This window comes from Lissotriton helveticus, chromosome 2_1, assembly GCF_964261635.1.
Source record: "Lissotriton helveticus chromosome 2_1, aLisHel1.1, whole genome shotgun sequence".
In the NCBI taxonomy this organism is placed as follows: domain Eukaryota; kingdom Metazoa; phylum Chordata; class Amphibia; order Caudata; family Salamandridae; genus Lissotriton; species Lissotriton helveticus.
The window spans coordinates 581,432,805-581,454,214 of record NC_136059.1 but is presented as its reverse complement, the minus strand read 5'-3'; the positions used below and the strand labels follow the sequence as shown (position 1 = coordinate 581,454,214).

At 44.1% G+C, this 21,410-nt stretch overlaps 1 protein-coding gene across 1 annotated transcript in view; it reads left to right on the top strand.

Moving 5' to 3' along the window:
• The window catches only part of ARHGEF28 (Rho guanine nucleotide exchange factor 28), a 1,107,856-nt gene that overhangs the window by 245,327 nt on the left and 841,119 nt on the right, over positions 1-21,410 (top strand). The gene's annotated exons all lie outside the window — the stretch shown is intronic.

Below are 21,410 nucleotides of genomic sequence, written 5' to 3'. Positions count from 1 at the left end.
CTACCGGAATCAATGTTTTAGGAAAGGAAAACGTGACAGACTTCACTAAATTAGATCTCTGGTTAAGGCTACGAAAGTACAGCCGGGTTGTGAGAGTTCAGAACGAGGCTTTGCAAATCACTGGTGGGATTTATTTGTGGTTATTAGTTGTATGTACTCAGTGGAGAATAACCACAATCACAGAACATTGAGCCTTGCCTGCCCGAGTGATAATTTAGGTACCCTATGAAAACATCCTGCAGGAGACAAGTTGAGGGAGGAAGAGTAACACTTTATTGTGTTACACTTTTCAACATGACAAAACAGTTGTATCTAAATACCCATCATTGTTCCAGTTCTCCATCTATGTTGACTTTCCTATTTTAGGGCATAAGATAAATGTTATGTTAAAATGTATACCCGTTGATAATTGCTGAATACAATAATACCCAAACAACAGGTGAAATTGCAGGGTATTTCAGAATTTTAATGAATTCGTATAGAAAAAGCTAGATTGAAGCCCATCTTAGTTAATGCAATACAGCATGGCAGTAAAACGTTGACAAAGCCAATAGCTCAAATAGGCGAACACAACCTACACATTGCAAAGATTGAAACCACAAATGGTCCATGTCCTCTAAGCAATGAAGCATGGAAAGTGCCATGTTGTACTGTGCTTCAGGAGAGAGAGTACTTTCATACAACACTTTACTTTTTTTATTTCAAAAGAAGTGTCATCGGTGTTGAATCCGGCCATGCCTCATTTATTTCACTGCTCTTTAAACATTCTGGGCTTCATAAAAAGAATGTAATTGTTAAGAAAAATGTAACATTATCTCACTCACAAATACAGATACACACTCAGTCAAACAGACTGGTGCTCACTGAAACACATATCAACTGCCACAGCCACACACTCTCTCTCTCTCTCTCTCTCGCTCTGTCTCTCTCTCTGACATATTGAAAATTCCCATCTGGGCACTACACACTCCAATACGATACAATGTCCATAACTCTTCTCACCTGATAGTGAACACTGACCTTGCCCGTTGTAAAACCTTTAAACTACACACTCCATAACTGCAACACCTGACACTGCTTCCACTCACTTTACCTACCCTAGGACTGCGCACTCTAACACTATAGCACCTGGCATTGACAAATGACCCCACAGACCCTGACTCTGCCAACTGACAATGCGGATCTTAATACTGAACACTGAAATGCCACCTGTTGACAGTGCCTACCTTGACACATAAGTCCCTTACCCTGTATACCTTGGCACAGTGCCCTCTGACACAGCTGTTGCTTGCACTTCACACCCTGATGCTGCCCACCAGTCATTGTCGTCTTCAGGATTGAAGAACATTTCACTATACACCCTCTTGCTGCACAGCCTGACACTACAGACCGTGACACTGCTGAACCTGACACTGACAATTGACAGAGTAGACCCACCATGACGCTACATACCATCTTATTTTAGAAGCTCGAAGAGCTGAGGCTCACACTGCTAACACTGGCACTACCCACTACCCACTGACAATGCACTCTCTGATACTGAACATTTTAACTTTGCACTTTGATGCAGGCTACCAATATTGTCTACTGTGACACTACTCACTCAGAAACCAACACTGCATACTGACACACACTACAGAGCCTGTCAGTGGCCACCGTGACACTGGGCATTGACAATCGTCACAGCAGCACTGCCGATTGATACTTTCAATACTGAAACTTCTCCCACTTATGCTATGCACTTGCCCTGTGAACCTTGAATTGCCCGCCATGATAATTCCCACCTCCACATTGTAATCTATGTAAAGCTGTCCACTGAACGTGCACACCTGTTGACTTTATAGACTCAGGCGTTGCCCACGCAGACTCTTGACATTGTAGACCCTAAATACACATGCCAAAGCAGCAAAAACTGCCACTGTCACTTGCTGCACACCCTGATATCACATAGTCTGATATCACATTTAATTTGATTTTAATTGAACCACCAGAATATACATCACTGACACAAATGATACTTCTTCAAGATACCTGCAGAGGCGCTTCCAAGTTGTATAATATGTTCACAGCTTCCTGTGCAATTGCTCAGCACCATGCTCACAGATCATGGGAGAATTATTTAGATATAACTGTAGGCAAGCAGAAACTTGCACAGATGCACATGATTTCAATGAATTTTAGAAAAAAGTTCCTACATTTTAAAGTTGTGAATTGAATGTGCATTACTCCGGTACACTCACACAGCAGTGGCGAAACGAAATTTGAGGGGGCCCCCCTGCAAGATGCATGGAGGGGCCCCCACTCCGAATTTTATCAAGAACTCTCGGGCGAAAGTACTGTGCTGAGGGAGCCCGTGCAGCTCGGGCCCCCCTCCCGCACACCGCGGTGAATGCGGGGGCCTGTGTTACGCCACTGTTACACAGGCTTGATTCAATGAGAAGCCCTCTATGATCTACTCATGTACAGACTTTATTCAATTTATATGGCATTTCACAGAGTCTCAAGATTATTGGAAGATGATAACCAATAATACACAATATGTAGGTTACCATTGATCTTCCACCAAAGGCTTTGTTTCTTGGATATGATGTTGACCTTCTGATATCTGTGAGAGCTGACAGGTACGCTTTTTCTATTGGCTAAACTCCAAGTGGCGATGATTTGCCTGAAAGATCCCCTCCCACGGATACAAGATTGGCTAAAAGAGGTGGCTTTCTGCAATGACACTGGTGAAGTATATTCAACACTACAACCGTTATCAGCACACCCACATGATATATTTATTTATTTTTATTTACGTCATTTATAAAGCGCCTGAATCACCCCAAATGGGGTATCTCCGCGCTGAGGACAGCTGAGGGGATGGGCAACCAAATTAAAAGAGTAGTGTTTTAAGCTTTTTTATGAATCCTAAGTAGTTGGGAGTTAGACGGATCTCCGGGGTACCCTTTATATGGTACCCTTTTAAGGATTACCTCTCCATTGCTGAACGGTGATATATTAAATAAGTGGATATCTTTGATGTAGTCCAAGTCAAGTTAGGGTTGCATATTACAATAGTAAATGCTTTTGATAGGTGTGTGACCATAGTCTTTGAACTTTACTAGATGATTAAGACATAAATGACCAAGGACATGATAGCGTTCTTGGAGTCTTGTCCATCTGCTTTGTTAAGTTGTTGCTATTGCTGACAAAACTAAAAACAAACTAAAACTAAAGTTAAAAAAAAGGGTATCAACTGAAGAAATAGAATAGTTGGCAGTACAAAGGGACTGAAACTGGCACAGCCCTTCTTTGCACTCACAAGGTTGCACACAGTGATGGCTTTGGGATCTGGAGCACTGATGGAAGGATGTGCTACAGTTACCTGCATTAAAAAAGATTCCCTTTGTTACCACCCTGAGCTGTGCGAGCAGACTGAGATTATGCTATAGGTAGACACTGGGGTTTTTACAAGCTTGGCATGAGCCCCTGGCTGACATAGGATACATACAGATGATTGACATTTTGACAATTGTTAAGACAGAAGGGTGTGAGGATTGTCAGTGCACCAGGCAAAATAACATGCTGTCCTCTGTCTGTCCTGCAGAAGAAAGGCCTGCATTACTCATGTTTCCAAGCCCACATCTGCAGATCAGTCAGAACATACTGACTGTTTAATTATTTTTGATTTGACTTTTTTTTTATTTCGATAGCTTCTACATATTTGGAATTGTAGCCACTTCAGGAGCCCACTATGTGGAGCATCGCACTTTGAATTCATAATATTTATTTTTGTTCCCATAGCATTATGGTATTGAGCACACACCATGGCAAACACATTTCTTTATAGTTTTGTTAGGCCAATCTTTGTACAATGTACCCTTGTGGTAAACATTGATAAGAATATGTGCCGTTTTAAGCTGGAAGGAATAGTGAAAAAGCAAACAAATGACGTACAACAGTCAATATTCTTACTATCAACTGACCAATTCCCATTTCACACACTTATTACTCATTACCACGATTTTGCTTTTTTGCATGATTATGATTACGTTTTTTTTTATTGTGTTAGTGTATTTAATCAAGCAATCATTGTACCCCAGTTGGAGCTAGAGGACGAATAATGGTGTCATCTAAGCACACTAGACTATTAATTCTGCTACTTCCGAGTCCCGATCCCAAATGTGAGGCATATATGCAGGGTACAGGGAGAATAAAGGGCATGCTAATCTTCACCACTGTCTGCGTCCTCACTAGGTTGATATTTAGGGGAAAAGTCCGCTGCCTGCCCCAACTTTCATTTGAACTAGCGTATCCGAATTGAACGTGATGAAAATGTGCAATAAAGATGAGGCGTTGTGCCACTGGTACACTTTAGTCACAATTTATTTCCATTCATTGTATCATGCACAGATGCATATTGGCTATAACACTTTCCCCTCTCACTTAGCGAGCAGATAGGCGAGACTCGCCACCGACCACGCTAAAATTTTCCTGATAGGTGACCTCAACTATTGGTACAATGACCCTTATCAAGGTCGTCAATCTACCGAGCTGTCTGACCTACTTACAAACCTCAACTATACTCAACAGATCTCCTCTCCTACCCATTCGAAGGGACACATTTTAGACCAAGTCTGGACCAGTGGCATGTCCATTTCCACTCCTACTATCGACCCCTGTGTTTGGTCCGATCACTATCTTCTAAAATTCATGCTCATTCTTCTGACTTTTTGCAAAACCAAAACTGGTTAAGGCGGCCTTGCCAGGAAATGGAATGCTATTAATTAAAAAGACTTTCTGGATACTCTAACTAACACCGCCCCACCTCCGAGCAATGACATTAATGTCGCCGAAGCTAACTCCTCCCAATGACTTCTTGAGGCCAGCAATAAGCACACACCCTTCAGGAAAGTCAAATTAGCTAGACGTGCCGACGCCCAATGATGGTTCTCTCCAGAACTTAAAATCCAGAAACTGGCCTTGCGCCAACTTGAGAGGCAATGGCGACGGGAATACTGTCTCAACAAAAAACTCCTGTGCACCTCAGCCCGGAAAGAATACATGAAGGCTATCATTACAACAAAAGCCGCCCACTTCTCTTCACGTATTCTTAACACTAATAAAAGCTCCAAAGAAATCTTTGTTATCATGAATGAACTGACCAACCCAGACAGGATCCTCACAAAGGTCACGCCCTCCCAAACCCTGTGCAACTCTCTCAATGAACATTTCATTGAAAAAATTATTAACATTAAAGCCAGTATTCCTCTACATGCCCCCATGCCGACCGCAGGGCCCACACATGGTAACACCTGCGCTCTTAGCAGCTTTCCCCTGATTAGTACTGAGATATTTCAGGAGCTCCTTGTTTAAGTTAAATCAGGAGCTCCTTCCGACTGCTGCCCACCCCACATTCTTAAGGACAGTTTATCAGTCTATCCGGGCCCGGCACTCACACTACTTAATGACTCACTTACTACTGGTCAAGTACCTAAAGCTTTTAAAAAAGCCATTGTAGTTCCTCTATTGAAAAAGCCTAATGCTGATCCTACACTTTCAGCCAACTACCACCCCACCTCTTTACTCCCGTTCTTGGCTAAAATGTTAGAAACCCATGTAGCCAGATGCTTGTCTGTATTTCTGGAAGAATCCAAATACCTTAATTCCTATCAGGCAGGCTTCCGACCAGACCACTCTACGGAGACTGTAGTTTTGGCTGTCCCGGACACTCTCCGTGACAGCGCAGATAAACGTTCCCTCCAGGTTCTGGTGCTGCTGGATCTTTCTGCCGCATTCGACACGGTCGACCATGCTATTTTGGTCGACCGTGTCGAACAAGCGGGCATTTTAGGTACAGCGGCCTGTTGGCTTTCCTCTTTTTTGGAGGATCTTTCCCAGGCTGTACGCCCGATCACTTTTTGGCCCCCACGCGTAACACCAACTGCGGTGTCCCACAGGGCTCCGCTCTTTCTCACCTCCTATTTAACCTTTACGTCTTTCCCCTGATCCATTTCCTCAAAGACAGGAACACGCCAGTCTTTAATTATGCAGATGATCTGCAACTAGTCTTTATGATAGACAATTCACACAGCTACATAGTCGAATTTCATGCCACCATGCTACACATACAACAATGGATGGACCACAACCATCTGAAGCTAAATCCTGGTAAGACGGAACTTGTTCTTACTGGGGATAGCCCTAAATTTTGTGGCCCTCACTACTGGCCACTTGAGCTAGGTCCCCCTCCCCCTCAGCTAAAACACTAGGCGTCACCCTTAATGATGACCTTTCATTAAAAATACAGGTCGGTACCGTCATTTATAAATGCTTCTTTCAACTACGGAAGATACAAAAAATACATTGGTTCCTTACACAGGAAGCCCTGATCCAAGTGGTGGTCGCTTCTGATTTGTCTCTCTTAGACTATGCTAACTCCATCTACTTGGGCATGCCTATGTACCTACTTACGGGCTACAGATGGCCCAAAATCAGGCAGCCAGACTGATCCTCCACCAACCTAGATGGCAGCCATCAACCTCACTGCTTAGGAAACTTCACTGGCTTCCAATTCCTCAACGTTGTGCCTTTAAGGCGGGCTGTCTTACCTTCAAATCTCTGCACTGCAACAATCCCAAATTTATCAAGACTCTGATATCTAGGCACATCCCCTCCCGGAACGTCCGATCTGCCCACCTCTCACTTCTCACCATCCCTGTATTCAAACGAGTACGACAGGGCGGCTACAAATTTTCTACTCTCGCCCCTAGACTGTGGAATACTTTTCCGTTGGAGATTCACTCTTGCACCGACCTCATGCTCTTCAGGAAGGCCCTTAAAACATGGCTATTTGTACAAGCATATTATTAAGCTGCCGTTTATTATCCTCTAGTCTAAAGCACCATGAAACCACCCGGTGTACGTGCGCTATATAAATTATTACCAACATATAACAGACAAAGGGTATAATTCTTACACCTTACATACTCGTTGTCCAGTGCTGCACATGTAATGATATCTTCACGCGTTGAGGGATTTTTGGATGTGGCTTCTAATTGCTGGATACAAAACTTTGAACACACCCATCTACTGATAGCATAACTGTCTACACAACCTCCTCTTTCTGTTTGTGATAGATCTTGCATTGCCCCACTCCACTTGTCTTGCTAATTGTATGACCTTGCTGTATGAGTTATCCAATTCATTTACATATTTTGTGTGCTTTGAGACTTTAGGATTCTAGTTCACAAAATGTTTTGCACAGATAAGTTCAACTAAGTTGCACCAAGGTATCCTAAGGTTGAGGGGATAAGGATTCAATTTTATATTGTACAATAACAATACAAAAAATCTATATGCTTCTAAAAGATTCTACTTTGAAGACCATTTGGCTAAAATGTGGGAAATGGTGAAATCTGAAACCAACACAAATGGGTCCTGGTAAATAACGTAATATAAATGATTAATTGAATAACATGTATTTATTTATAATGCTGCACAGAAAATATAATAAAGAAGGGAAAAAGCTGAATGATTGCAATTGGAGAGGATGAATCATATGATCGATACACCAGCCCAAAAAGAATCACAAACAATATTAAGGACGAACATTAGGGCCTTAGAGTCATTTGAAAGTCACTGATTAAAATCAAGAAGTTAATAAGCTGTGAAAGAACATTACGGCCATTGGAGCCAAATGGTGTACGAATGCCATAAACTGTAGACTGGACTGTTAAAACTGCTGTTTCATTTCAAGTCTGACCTGAGATTCACGAAGAAGTGTTCTGTTGGCAAGTTCTTAAAAAGATTATAAGCCAAAAATGACAGATTCGTTCCACTGTTGGACAGGAAATGTAAATGATTTAAAAAGAATCTACTTGAACATGGGACCCAGTTCGAGAGACTAATAATGTATTACGTCCTACAGTCAGGAGCGGTGGCACCTCCACCGTGTACAGTGTGCTTGCTCTTTGCCTTATGGCTGAACCGACTCTGTCGAATAACAGTCAGTCACTGCACTGGTGCTTCATTGACTGGGTGGAGACAGCTCCATTGAAAAGACTTGACTGTGAGGATATTTCTATCTGTGCTATTCAAGATTGTTCTATGGTTCCCATTAGAAAAGGTAGGAATGCGTATTAGGACAACAGGACTCTAGAATGCAGGGACTGAGCCCATTAACACCATCAGAATATGTTCATCCAATTCCAAGCTAGCTCACAGTGCCTTACCCAATCCCCTACCCTTTCTGGGGTGGAAAGTGATTTTGGCAACCTCAAACATGACACTGATTCCCAAGGGAATCACGGAAACAGATCTTACCCCTTTTGTTGCTTAGTCATGCATGCCCTGGGTAAACATAAGAAAGATACTGTTAGATCTGGGGGCCTATAGTTGGCAATAGTATTCACCTTTGTCCAAATAGGGACCCCTACTTCTAAGTCAGGATAAGGGGATTACACTCCTTAATAACCCCTGCTCACCCCCTTGGTAGCTTGGCACGAGCAGACAGGCTCATCTCAGAGGCAGTGGGTTAAGTATTTGTGAATATACACAGTAATACAGTGATAACACTACAGATGGACACAACACAGGTTTTCTAAAAATAAGTATTCTTTATATAGACTTAAACACAAGACCACAAACGACAAAAAACACATTACTACTCTTAAGATTACTTAAAAGATGATTAAAGTCTCTTAGTTCAAGTTGTTGGTAAATGCGACAAAGTTCTCAACAAAGTACCTGGATGCGTAACGCAAAGTGAACAAAAGGCTCGCAAAAGGGGAGATGCGTCGGTTCCGTGACCCGGGGGAACAGGTGCGTCTTTCCTCAATGCTTGCGCAGAGTGGGGGACTCGTCGTGAGCCTTACCGTTGCAGAAGTGATGCGTAGATTCTCAGCCTGCGGGCCCGTTGCGGTGCGCAAATGGCGCCTTGATGCGATGCAACGATCCAGTTGCGATGCGAGAAGATGGCATCCTTGATGCGGCAATGCGATGACGATGCGATGACGCCCTTGCAGCCTTGCGACGACTCTGTACTTTGGAGCCGCAACAGACCCTGCGACACGCTTCTCTAGTGATGCGATGGCGACTCTCTCGATGGCGTCACGCTTCTCTGGTGATGCGACAGCAGGCAGCTTCGATGAACACACATTACCAGGGAGACGCGACGAAGGCTCGCTTCTCCGGTGTTGTGATGATTTCAGCTGCGGCGGCGACACGCTTCTTCTCGATGCGTCGCGCTTCCAGCTCCCAGCGGCACGCAAGTGTCTGGAGTCAGAATTCCCAGCAAGGAAATTCAGGCGGGAGCTGGAGGTGAAGTCTTTTGTCCCTGAGAGTTCAGCAGGAGGCAAGCACAGTTCAAGCCTTTGGAGAATATTCTGTAGATGAAAGTCCTTACAAAGTTCCTTCTTCTTTCCCTTGGCAATGAAGCAACCACTGCAGGTCAACCCAGCAAACAGCACACTGGCAGAGGGGCAGTCCAAACTCCTGCAGCTTCCTTGGTTCTTTCCTTGGCAAAAAGGGATCTTGTTCCAGAAGTGATCTAATTTCTTGGGATCAGGGTCCCAATATTTATACCCCAAAATTCTTTGTTCTCTGAAGGCAGAGAGCCCTCTGCCTAGTCCAAACCAGTTCTTGAGCACTTTGTTTACATGACTCTCTTCTTCCTTTCACTGTGCAGGGCAGATACATCAGCCGCCCCACAGGAGGTGGAGCCAGCACAGGGGAGGGAAGATACAGCTGTGGAGCACTCTGTTGACATGATTCCTCCTCTTCTTTCACAGTGCAGGACAGAGACATCAGACAAGCCACAGGGGGTGGAGCCAGCATTGTAGAGGGAAGGCCCGGCCCTATTCAGGTCCCACGTGCAACTCCTCCCTCCCATCTAGATGCATATCTCTCTATTCACCACCGGGCTGCCCAAGCCTGTCTCCTGGAATCCCACAGCCCTGTCACTCACAAACCCAGACAAGGAATACACAACCCGCAGAGGCAGGCTCAAATGGTTAGGCAAGCAAATACCTACTTTCTAAAAGTGGTGTTTGCAAACACAGAATATTAAAATAAACTTTACTAAAAGATGTATTTTATTATTCTGAGTTCAGGCATACTAAATTAGAATTTCTACCATGTTCCCTGAGTCAGTTAGGATTATAAGAATGTAATAATCTAGCTGCTCATTCTGGCCTATGGAGAACAGGTAGCCTTCAATAGTGAAAAACGAATATGGCTGTAATTCACTATTAGAACATGCTACACACATCAGAGCATGTCCTACCTTATACTTACAATGCACCCTGCCCTTGGGCCTACCATAGGGGTGTCTAATATGAAGCAAAGGGAAGGTTTAGAGACTGGCAAGTGGGTGCACTCGGCCAAGCCGACATGGCAGTGCTAGACTGCACACAGGCCTTGCAATGGCAGGCCTGAGACACACTTTTCAGGCTGCTTATGTGGGTGGCACAACCAGTGCTGCAAGCCCACCAGCAGCATTTGATTTACCAGCCCTGGGCAACACATGGTGCACTGTACTAGGGGCTGGCAGATAAATGAAATAACGCAATCATGGAATAACCAATTAGTACATTAATTTAACATAGGGAGCACTTGCACTGTGGCACTGACTAGCAGTGGCACAGTGCCCAAAACATATAACCAGCAAAAACATATCAAATCAGAGGAGGCAATCCGTCAAAAATGGAAGGGAGTCTCACGCCAATGATGCCAGGTCTAACAGATACAAAGAAGGTTTTCAGTACATTTATTGAAACAATTGTAGTATTGCATAGAGAGAATGTGCTGTGATTACTAGGCAGATAAAACAAAGCAAAGTAACCAGCATGGTGAACATGGTGAAAAGAATGAACAGTCCAACTATGGCAGTCTGATTTCTATATATCTATATATCCCCATCTAGCCCCACCCCAACTCTGATAGCATAGTGGGTGTACCCACTGCCCGATCTCTTCTGTTAGCCTGAGAACCCATACTTGCATTACTTGGGCTAGAGTTGGATTGGCAGTCCCTCTCAGCAAGATGGGAAATCAGCGTCAGTCAAAGCTGCATGTCGAACACATCCGTCATGGCTGGAGTGCCCCCTTTGCTCCATAAAGGAACAGTCAACTGTTTATATGTTAAAACAACTGTGTTAGAGGTACAGCTCTGATGCAATGATATGTCTAGATGTTAGAAGCTGTCTCCAAGTGGGCAACACAAGTACTAGGATATTTCATTCTGTGTTCCTAGCCCTGAACGAAGAGTACAGATTATGTTGCAGGAAAGGCTTTCTAAAAACATGCAGTATGCACAGCGTCTTCGTAGAAGAATAGCATGCAAGCAAATATATAAAAACAATTTAGCTAAAACGAAGTCTACTAAAATGTGTAAAATAAAAAAAACTAAAATGGAGATTCAAAGTGGGTCTAAGAGAGCCTCACTACAAGAGCGATGCCCTCCATGAAAGAACTTGGGCTAGAGTACACCTGAACTCAAAAGGCACTAAAAAGATTGGAACTCAAAATGCTCTAAAGAAAGGTTGCATCTTAGTGCAATTTGAACACTATATGCTTTCCAATCAATCAAGAAATCTGTAGATTTGTGGAGCACTACTTGTCACCCATGAGGGTACCCAGGTGCTGGCAAGGTCCACTTGATTAGCTGAATAGCCAGGCCTTCAGGGACTTTTGGAACTCTGGAATAGATGGAAGGTCCCTAGATGAAAAGGAAGCTTGTTCCACGTCTTAGCTGCTAGGTCGGAGAAGGAGCGACCTCCGCATCTGCTATATTGGTTGTGGGGGGCAGGGAGGGGGCGAGTGTTTGAGAAAGGGACACAGAGGTGTCTGGTGGACTGATAGAAGATGCTACAAGTATGCGGGTCAGCATTTGTGTAGGACCTTGCATGCATGGGTCAGGAGCTTCAACTGTCATCTTTGCTGTAGGGAGCCAGTTGAGTTCCTTGACATAGAGGATGAAGTGGGTTCATCGAGGTAGATCAAGGATAAGTCTGGCTGTGGTGTTCTGTATGGTCTGTAGTCATCGGAGAAGGTGATCTGCGATCCCTCTGTAGAGAGAGTTGGCGTAGTCCAGTTGGCTTGAGATGAGTGCCTTGGTGACGGTATGTCTTGAGCTTTTGGGCAGCCATTTAAATATCTCATGAAGCATGCAGAGTATGAAGAAGCAGGAGGAGGAGATGGAGTTGACATGAGTTGTCATGGTTAGCTTGTTGTCCAGAATGATGCCTAGATTCCTAGTCAGTGGGGGTAGGAGTAGGTCCGAGTTGTGAGGGCCACAAGAATGCCTCCTATTGGGAGCTTTTGTTTCCCCAAATCAGTACCAATGTCTTGTCTGTGTTGAGCTTCAGGCAGCTGTCCATCACCCAGTTGGTGACTTCTGTCATGCAGTTGTGGAAGTTGGTCTTGGTGTTGCTGGTGTCTCCGGAGAGGGAGAGGATGAGTTGGCATCAGTGTAGGATATGATGTTTAGTCCGTGGGTTTTGGCGATGCTGTCTAGAAGTGCCATGTAAGTGTTTAAGAGTATGAGGCTGAGTGAGGATCCTTGGGGTACTCCACAGAGGATTTCTTTGGGCTGGAAGGTGAAGGGGGGAAGGTCGACCATCGGAGAGCAGCTCAATTGATGGCTATGTTGTGCAGCCTTCTGATGAGTGTGTGGTGAGAGACCATATCAAAGGCTGCAGCGAGGTCTAGGAGGATCAGAGCCACAGTCTCTCCTCAGTCGAGTAGGGCTCGGATGTTGTCCGTAGCCACCCTGAGTGCTATCTCGGTGCTGTGGTTGCTGAAGAATCTGGATTTGGAGGAGTTGAGTAGGAGGTCCCGTTCCACATGTGACCAGAGTTGTTAGCTGATGGCCTTTCTAATACTATGGCGGTGTGTACGGGAGCAAGGGGATTCGTCGGTAGTTGTTGAGTTTGCTTGGGTTGGGTCTAACGATGGTTTCTTTAATAGGATGTTGACATCTCCATGTTTCCAGTCCTCATTAAAGGTAGCAATTGAAGTGTTGAACAAGGTGGTGAGTACGTGGATGATTATGGCTTTGCCATGGTTGAAGATGTGGTGAGGGCATGGGTCGGTAGGGGTCTCTGAGTGGACCAAGTCCATGATAGAAATGGTGACATGTGGGGCTGGCTAGCTCCATTCAGTTAGTTGGATTCTGTGGTGGTAGCAGGGCCATTGTGTTGCATGAAGAAGTCAGTTGCTTTGGGCTTGGGTTTGAAGTTTATGTAGATGTTTGCAATCTTGTCATGGAAGAAGTTTGCAAGGTTATCACAGAGTTCCTTTGAAGGGGTAACTGGGAGAGGATGTGGGGTAAGGGCCAGAGCTGCTAACTTTGGAGCGGGGGGACCAGGTTCCAATCTCAGCCTCAGCTCAACATCCTGTGATTTTGTAGAGATCACCTAATCTCCCAGTGTCTACCAAAAAGGAATGTGTCCTTGTGTAACGTAACTAGTGCTCATGTAAAGCGCTCCAATACCTTCGAGTAGAGTTTGCGCTATATAAAACCGCAAGCAAAAATGTTGTTTATTGCAGGTGAGGGGTTGGAGAATTCTTTGACGATGCTGAAGAGTTCATTGTGGTTATTGGAGTTTGATTGGATGTGTGAGGCTAAGTCCTTTTTCTTCGATTTTCTCAACTGTCTGTGGTAGAGGTTGAGTGCTGTCTTGAAGATGGTCTTGTTGGTTATGTCCTTGTTGGTGTGCCATCTCCTTTCCAGTTGTTTGCAGTGTCTTTTAGTGGTTCTGAGGTCTTCAGTGTACCAGCTAACCTGCTTAATGTACCTTCTGTGGATGTAGTTGTTGATTAAAGCAACACAGCCACCTCCATAAAATCAATTCACATCTCCCAAAGTTTGCTTTGATTCTGTCATATGCTGATGTCTGTATTAACTTGTCTCACATTGAAGGAGGCCTTCAGAGGGCACAATATGGTTTAGTTGCTATAACAAATCTAATTATCTGCTTCTGAGTGTGACTAAAATTAAAATCTTGCCCTTTTGGTGAAATAAATAAAAGCAGGCATGATATGTGAACAGACATAGAGTTGAGGCTGAAAAATTCTACATATTTTTAGGTGTCAAGTTTAGCTCTAACCTCAAATGGAGATCTCACATTCAGGAATTAGAGAGGAAGACCTGCAGCATCAGTGTGGGTCATTATAAATTTGACAAGTGCTGATCAGCAATTATGATTAAGGCACTTACTTCTGAAGTGCACTCCTCCTTGAGTGTTGTTCGTTAACTTTTGTGTTAAAGAAAAGCAGGAATATTCACAGAATTGAATATAAATCAGCACAGTGACTTTCCTATTTGAAACACGCAACTCTTTAATGCATGGTTTGTTTAGAACTTTGGAGAGTCATCTTGTCCAGACTTGCAGTTCAGCCCCTGAGTCTATATTTTCGATGTATTAGAAGTCTGAACATTTTTGTAACCATGTTAGTGTACTGACAGCTAACAAAGCACAACATTTAAATGATACAAATTCATCACTTTTTATTGAAATATTCCCCAAAACCCATGCAAAAAAACCTGCCTTGTCTTTACCCTTGTAAAACCAAGTTGGTACATACTTTTCATTTATTCATATAGGAAATCTGCCTTTTCTGCTAGATCACCCCAGATTTTTTCCTCATTTACTGGACCCTAGATTTTTGCTGGCATTAGACCTCTGTGTGCATTACGCCTGCTAACCTGAGGTGAAGTGCCTGTGCTCACCGTTTAAACATGCTTGAAACGGCATATTCCTAAGTGGCATATGTAACTTACCTACAGGTCACTAAAATATAGTACAAAATTGTACCTGTTGCCTGGAAATGAAATGCCACTTGTGGACTGCAGCACCTATTGTACCATCCACTCCAGTGGTAGTGCAAACAAGTCTTCAGGCTTGTCCTGCCTGTCAACATAAATACCTTTGACAGGTCTTTTTTTTTTTTTTTCTTTTTTTGTGTCCTCATAACCACCGTATAGACAAAAAGTGCCAAAAGGAACTTATGGAAAGACAGCTGTCTCAGTTTATTAGAAAAACTGGTAAGGGCGCGAGTTTCCTGGGGGCCATTTTACCCTCAGCTGTCGTCCGGATTCCAAGTGGGCACCAAGTCAAGCCTTGGGGTGATTTTCGCAGCCAGATGTGACCGGGCATGAACCGGCTAGCGGCTGTACCTTAGGTACCTAATAAGTAAGTACCATAGGAGATCAATCATAGGACCCGGGGAAAAAAAACAAAAAAAAACCCCGGATGAGTCAGTGGAGCCAAGACAGAAGATACCAAAACATCCTCTTGCCATAATTGCCAGATCTAGCTAGATCCATGCGGGAGGTCTGCAAGAGTGAGGATTGCCAATCCCTAAAGGTGGGTGGTAGAGGGTCTTTCCATTTTCTGCATATCTCCCTTCTTGCAAGCAACATAGCATAGAATACTAGACACCTGGCTGGATATTGTAGACCTTCTAATACCCCAAATATCACTAAAGGCAGATCTATAATAACCGAACTGCCCAGTGACTCTGTAAGGTACTTTCTGATGTCCTCCCAGTATGTAGTTAATAGTGGACATTCAAAAAACATGTGTGTGTCCGGGGCAGCGGTCAAACCAAATCTAGCACAAGACACTAGCTCACCTCCAACAAACTTAGATAACCTAAGAGGGGAATAGTATGCCCTGTGGAGGGTAAAGATGTGGTTTCTACGAAGCCAGGATGGTTTAACAATCTTCCACAAGAGTTCGAAAGAAGTTTTCCAGAGGTTTTGTAGATTTTGCTCCAATACCACAGCTCCCCATGTTGACTCTGGTAGAGTAAAGTCTCCATCCGATTCCTCTAGAATGAAGTTATACCATTTAGATACTTCTTTTTTTGCTTGCTCACAGACTGCTAATTCGGAGACAAATTGACTGTGGCCTCCAAGTTTAGGTCGCTTCCTATTAACGAAATAATTTTTGTAAGCCACAGTCCAACCATGAATCTGAAGATACTTGAATCTTGAGAGATTGGGGCCAACCTTAGCCTGCAAGTGTTCCCATGACAGAAGGTCCCCCTCAAAAAAAAGGTCTCCCCAAACATCCAGACCTGCCTGTCTGAGAGGGATAGCCAAAGTATCCTCAAGCCAAGTAGGGGCTTCAGGAAGCCCCCACAACGGTGTTTTTTCACAAAGATAGTTTAATTTTATAGATTTCCTGATATCCGCCCAAGTTTTAGCCAGCCCTTGTAAAATCTTCAGTTTAATTTTTTTTTTAAACTTAGGATTGCCAAACTTAAAAAGAAAACCAGAACGATTAATGTTTTCCCCATCCAGCATAGCCGCATACATACGGCCTACCCCAGTACTTAAAGGAGCCTTCAGCAACATTCGAGAATGAGATAGTTGAAAGGCCCATGCGTAGAATTTTAAATCTGGTGCGGCTAGACCACCCTTATCACGTCGCCGTCTTAGTTTTTTCCACGCAATACGTGGAAGATGGTTATTCCAGATGAAAGATGGGATGTTGCTTTGGAATTTAGTTAAGATAGTGTGATCAAAGTGTAAAGGAATAGTGTTAAATAAAAAAGAAATTTTTGGAAGATAGTCATCTTTATAAGATTCACTCTGCCAAGTAATGAAAGGGGCAAATGTAACCATGATTGGAGAAGCTTGCGGCATTCTCTAATAACTGAAGATAGATTTTCTTGGACAAGTTTATTAATATCCTTAACTATCGTCAAACCTAGATAACGCAAAGAATTGCCTGCCTGTATCTCGGTTACAGCATTCTCATCATTCCATATGAGCATTTCCGTCTTCGCGGCATTAATCTCATAACCCGAAATTTGCCCAAATGCATTAGCCAGTTTCAGGATTGCCGGAAGAGCAGTAGTTACCTCAGATGTTAATATTAACACGTCATCGGCATATAATGCTACCTTCCTTCTCCAATCTTGATAACAAAAAGGTTTAATAATGGTCTCCTCCCTTAGCTGTTGCGCAAAAGGCTCAATGTAGAAATCAAAGAGCAAGGGGGAGAGCGGGCACCTCTGCCGGGTTCCCCTAGAGATGGAGAAAGGGCTCGACAGGTCACCATTAACTAGGAGGCAAGCAGATGGATTCCATACAAGAGGCGCATTGCTTTGCGGAACTTTTCCCCCACACCAAACTTAGTCAGGGCCTCCGACAGGTATCCCCAGTTGACCCTGTCGAAGGCCTTAGTTGCATCCAGCGTAAGGGCAGCCAATGGTAAATTGTTTGTTGTTGCCATATCTATGGCCCCAATCAGATCATAGGTCAATTCATAAAGTTGCCTACCTTTCAAAAAACCCTTTTGGTCCGAATGAAATGAAATGAAATGAAATGAAATGAAAAAGGGACTTCTAAAGCGCGCTGTGGCCAAGCGGCTTCCTGGCGCTGGGGATCACCTCGATGTCTAACCAGAGTGCACGAGAAAGAGGGGATTATTCAGGAAAGGCCTGGAGAAAAAAGAAAGTTTTAAGGGCTTTGCGAAAATGGGAGAAGATAGGAATAGAGCGGATAGAGAGAGGGAGAGAGTTCCAAATCTGAGGAGCCCGCACAGAGAAGCGTGTGCCACCTGTGCGGGATTTACGGAAGCGGGGGACGTGAAGAAGAGAAAGAGATGAGGACCGAAGAGTGCGGGTGGGAGCGTGAGAAGAAATCAGAGAGTTAATGAAGTGAGGAGCAGACTGGGCATGAGCCCGAAAGGCCAAGCAGGCGAGTTTGAAGTGGGACCTGAAATGAACGGGGAGCCAGTGGAGGGTTTTAAGGGCAGGGGTGATGTGGGAGAACTTAGGAAGACGAAGGACCAGACGGGCCGCCTGGCTCTGGATGGCCTGGAGACGGCGAGTCTCGTAGGCTGGGATGCCGACATACAGGCCATTGCCATAATCCAGGCGGGAAGTGATGAGGGCAGTGATGATGAGTTTAAGGGCATCAGCAGAAAAAAACCGGGAGATTTTGCGAATGAGGCGGAGGGAAAGAAAACAAGAGGATACAACAGAACTGATGTGTGCGTGCATGGAAAGATCATTGCTGATCTTGATGCCCAAGGTCCGGACAGCGGAAACAGGAGAAGGAGGGGAGCCAAAGGAAAGGGGCCAGTGGGCTGAAGACCAGGGATTAGAAGGACCACCCGTGAGAACAAGCTCAGTCTTGTCAGGGTTGAGCTTCAGATGGTTGAAGCTCATCCACTGAGAAATAAAGACAAGGGTAGAGCTGAGCTTAGAAAGGGAGTGAGGGGGGGAAGAAAGGTCAAAGACGAGCTGGAGGTCGTCCGCGTAATTATACACCGAGACCCCCAGCTCAAGAAGCGAGGAAATGAGAGGGCGGATGTAAAGATTAAAAAGAAGAGGAGACAGAGAAGAACCTTGAGGTACACCACAAGTGACGGGAAGGGAGGGCGCCGAAAAGTGAGAAAGATGAACAGCCTGTGACCGTCCCTGAAGGAAGGAGGAGATCCAGGAGAGGGCAGAGCCCTGTATGCCCGCTGCGCTGACACGGTCAAGAAGGATGGCATGATCGACCGTGTCAAACGCAGCGGACAGATCCAGCAGGACTAAGGCCTGGGGAAGATTACTGTCGGCCTTGCCCTTCAATTCATCCAGGACCGCCAGGACCACGGCCTCGGTTGAGTGGCCGGGTCGAAAGCCAGCCTGGTGAGAGGCCAGGATGTTATTCTCCTCTATGTAGGAGGAGAGACAAGAAGTCACATGGCTCTCAAGTATTTTCCCTAGGTAGGGAAGGAGAGAGATCGGCCTGAAGTTCGATGGAAGGGAAGGGTCCAGGCCGGCTTTCTTCAGGATAGGAAGCACGATGGCAGACTTAAAAGAAGAAGGGACAGAACCCAAAGCCAGACAGGAGTTAAGAAAGGTAAGAGGGGGGGTGGGACAGCTGGTGTAGAGGGTTCTGAGAATACGGGCAGGAGCACAGTCCGCCGGCGAGCCAGACTTGACCTTAACCAGAAGGTCAAGAAAGAGCTGGAGAGAATGAATGAAGAATGAAGGACCGAAGGGGCGATAGTGGCCAATCTAGTAGATAAAACTGTGGTAAAGATCTTATAATCCACATTCAAGATGGAAATTGGCCTATAAGAGCCTATAAGAGCCACAAGAGCCACAAGACTCCTTAGGTTTACCAGCTTTTAAGATAAGAGTAATCGAGGCGTTATCCCATGATGTAGGTAGGGATACTCCTTCTACAAGGATTTGATTGAACAGGGTCGTAAGGAAGGGAACAATTTCTAATTCCAGGATTTTATATAACTCGGATGCAACCCATCCGGTCCCGAAGCCTTCCCTTTCTTGCCCTTCCTAATCGCTGATCTCACCTCTTCTTCTGTAATAGGCTCATCCAAATATTGTGATTGCTCCAATGAAAAGGAGGGTAAAGTGATATTGTTCAGCCAGCTATTAATGGCGTCAGGTGTAATAACCTTGTCCTCCTGATATATTTCTTGGAAGAATTCCTTGAAAGCTGTCCTAATATCATCATCTGTGGAATAGATGTTATCTCCTACTTTAATGGATGCTATATTGTTCCGGACCTGGTCTACTTTGGTCTTCCAAGCCAGTAATCTACCGGCACCTTCACTGTATTCAAAATGAGCCAGCTTGCTGGCTTCCCATCTCTGCTGAGTTCTCAAGTTTAAAGTGGCAGCAAGGTTCCCCTTTAGAATCTGCAATTGATCCAGAAGAGGATCTAAAATGGCTTCGGAGGCTGCGCTATCGGAATCAACATCATACTGGACACGGGCCATTTCTGCTTCGATAGAGGAAATTTTTTCTTTATAATTTTTCCTACGATAAGCAACTTTAGCAGTTATAAGCCCTCTTAAGGTAGCTTTATAAGAATCCCAGATAATTCTGAGTGAGGCTGAGCCATTATTCGTTAAGAAAAAAGTCTGTGTCTCTAATTTAAGATATAAGATATCTTCATCATTGGTGAGGAATGACCGATCAAAAGACCATGTGTTCGACGGTTTCTTATGACGGAGACCTAATTCCAGTTTTATCGCCGAATGATCAGAAAGATGAGAAGGAAGGTAGTCTATAACATTAACAGAATCAGCCAGTCTTTGAGTTATTAAAATAAAGTCTATCCTTGACTTATGATGGTACTTCAGGTTTCGAAAAGAGACCCCTTGTTGTTGACCCGACCTTTGTCGCCAGATGTCAACAAAACCATATTGCCTCATAGCATCTATTAGGGGTCTTATCCAGGACGGGGTCCAACACGATGTTGAAATCACCGGCCAATATTATATGTCCTGATACATTTAATAGCTGCGAAAAAACGGTCTCTAAGGTAGATGGATCATCATGGTTCGGACCATAATAACCGACGATGGTGACTGCAAGCCCAGCCATAAGTATTGAGGCCATGGCCCATCTCCCAGCCGGATCAACAGCTTGCCAGGTCAACTTGGCTTTAGCTTTTTTCTTAAAGATAATCGCAATCCCTCTAGTGTGAGATGCCTGAGTAGTGGTTACGACAAAGTCAACCCATCTATTCCTTTTAGTTAAAGTGGTCATTTCGCTATGTGTTAAATGGGTTTCCTGCAACACAATGACCTGCTCATCCAAGTCTCTCAGATATTGTAAGATTCTATTGGCTCGAGGGTTGGAGCGCAGGCCATTGACGTTCCAGGAAAAAAGACCGATACTACTCATCTCAATTCCAGAATTCCCTTGCGCATAAGAAGACAATACCCTGGAAGAGTATCTAAGCACACCATCGTATCATCCTTACAACAATTATAACTAATATACAAATTACTATTCCTAGAAATGCTATTTGTGTTATTGAGGACTTTTTTATATTTTTGCCACCCCTTGGCACTCACCAAAGCATGGTGAGTGCCAGTACCCTTCCCCCCTTTGACAGGTCAAGTGACTTTTAATTATGAATAATTAATTTCTATGTTGGCTTTGTCGTCCAGAAGGCTGGGTGCAGTGTATGTTAAATTTTAAAATTTAATGTGAACATGTCCTTACAGTCACTAACCCCCAAACACTATTTTTCACTGTGGCACGCCAAGGTGTTCTATGTAGAAAACCAGATTACAAATTAAAATCCTCATACTGTATTTTAGGAATAGGAGTAGCCACAAAAATAATGAAACAACTATTTTTTTTAGATAATAAAAATCCAATTTAATAGTAAAGTCATGATACTAATAGACATTAAGGCAAAGCAACTTTTACAAAGTTACCTTTTCTGTGCCTGAACTTCCTAGAGGCTAAATTTGTATTGGCTCTCCCACTTCTGTCAGACAGTAATTAGCATTTGAATGGGTGTGTAAAAGATGAGCAGGGCCTTGCATGAACAAACAATAAACTGACCTGAATGGGCAGAAATTACTCCTCTGAACTTCACTGAATATACAGGGTAGAGGCTGTAAAAGACACACAGATAATGGACGGAATACA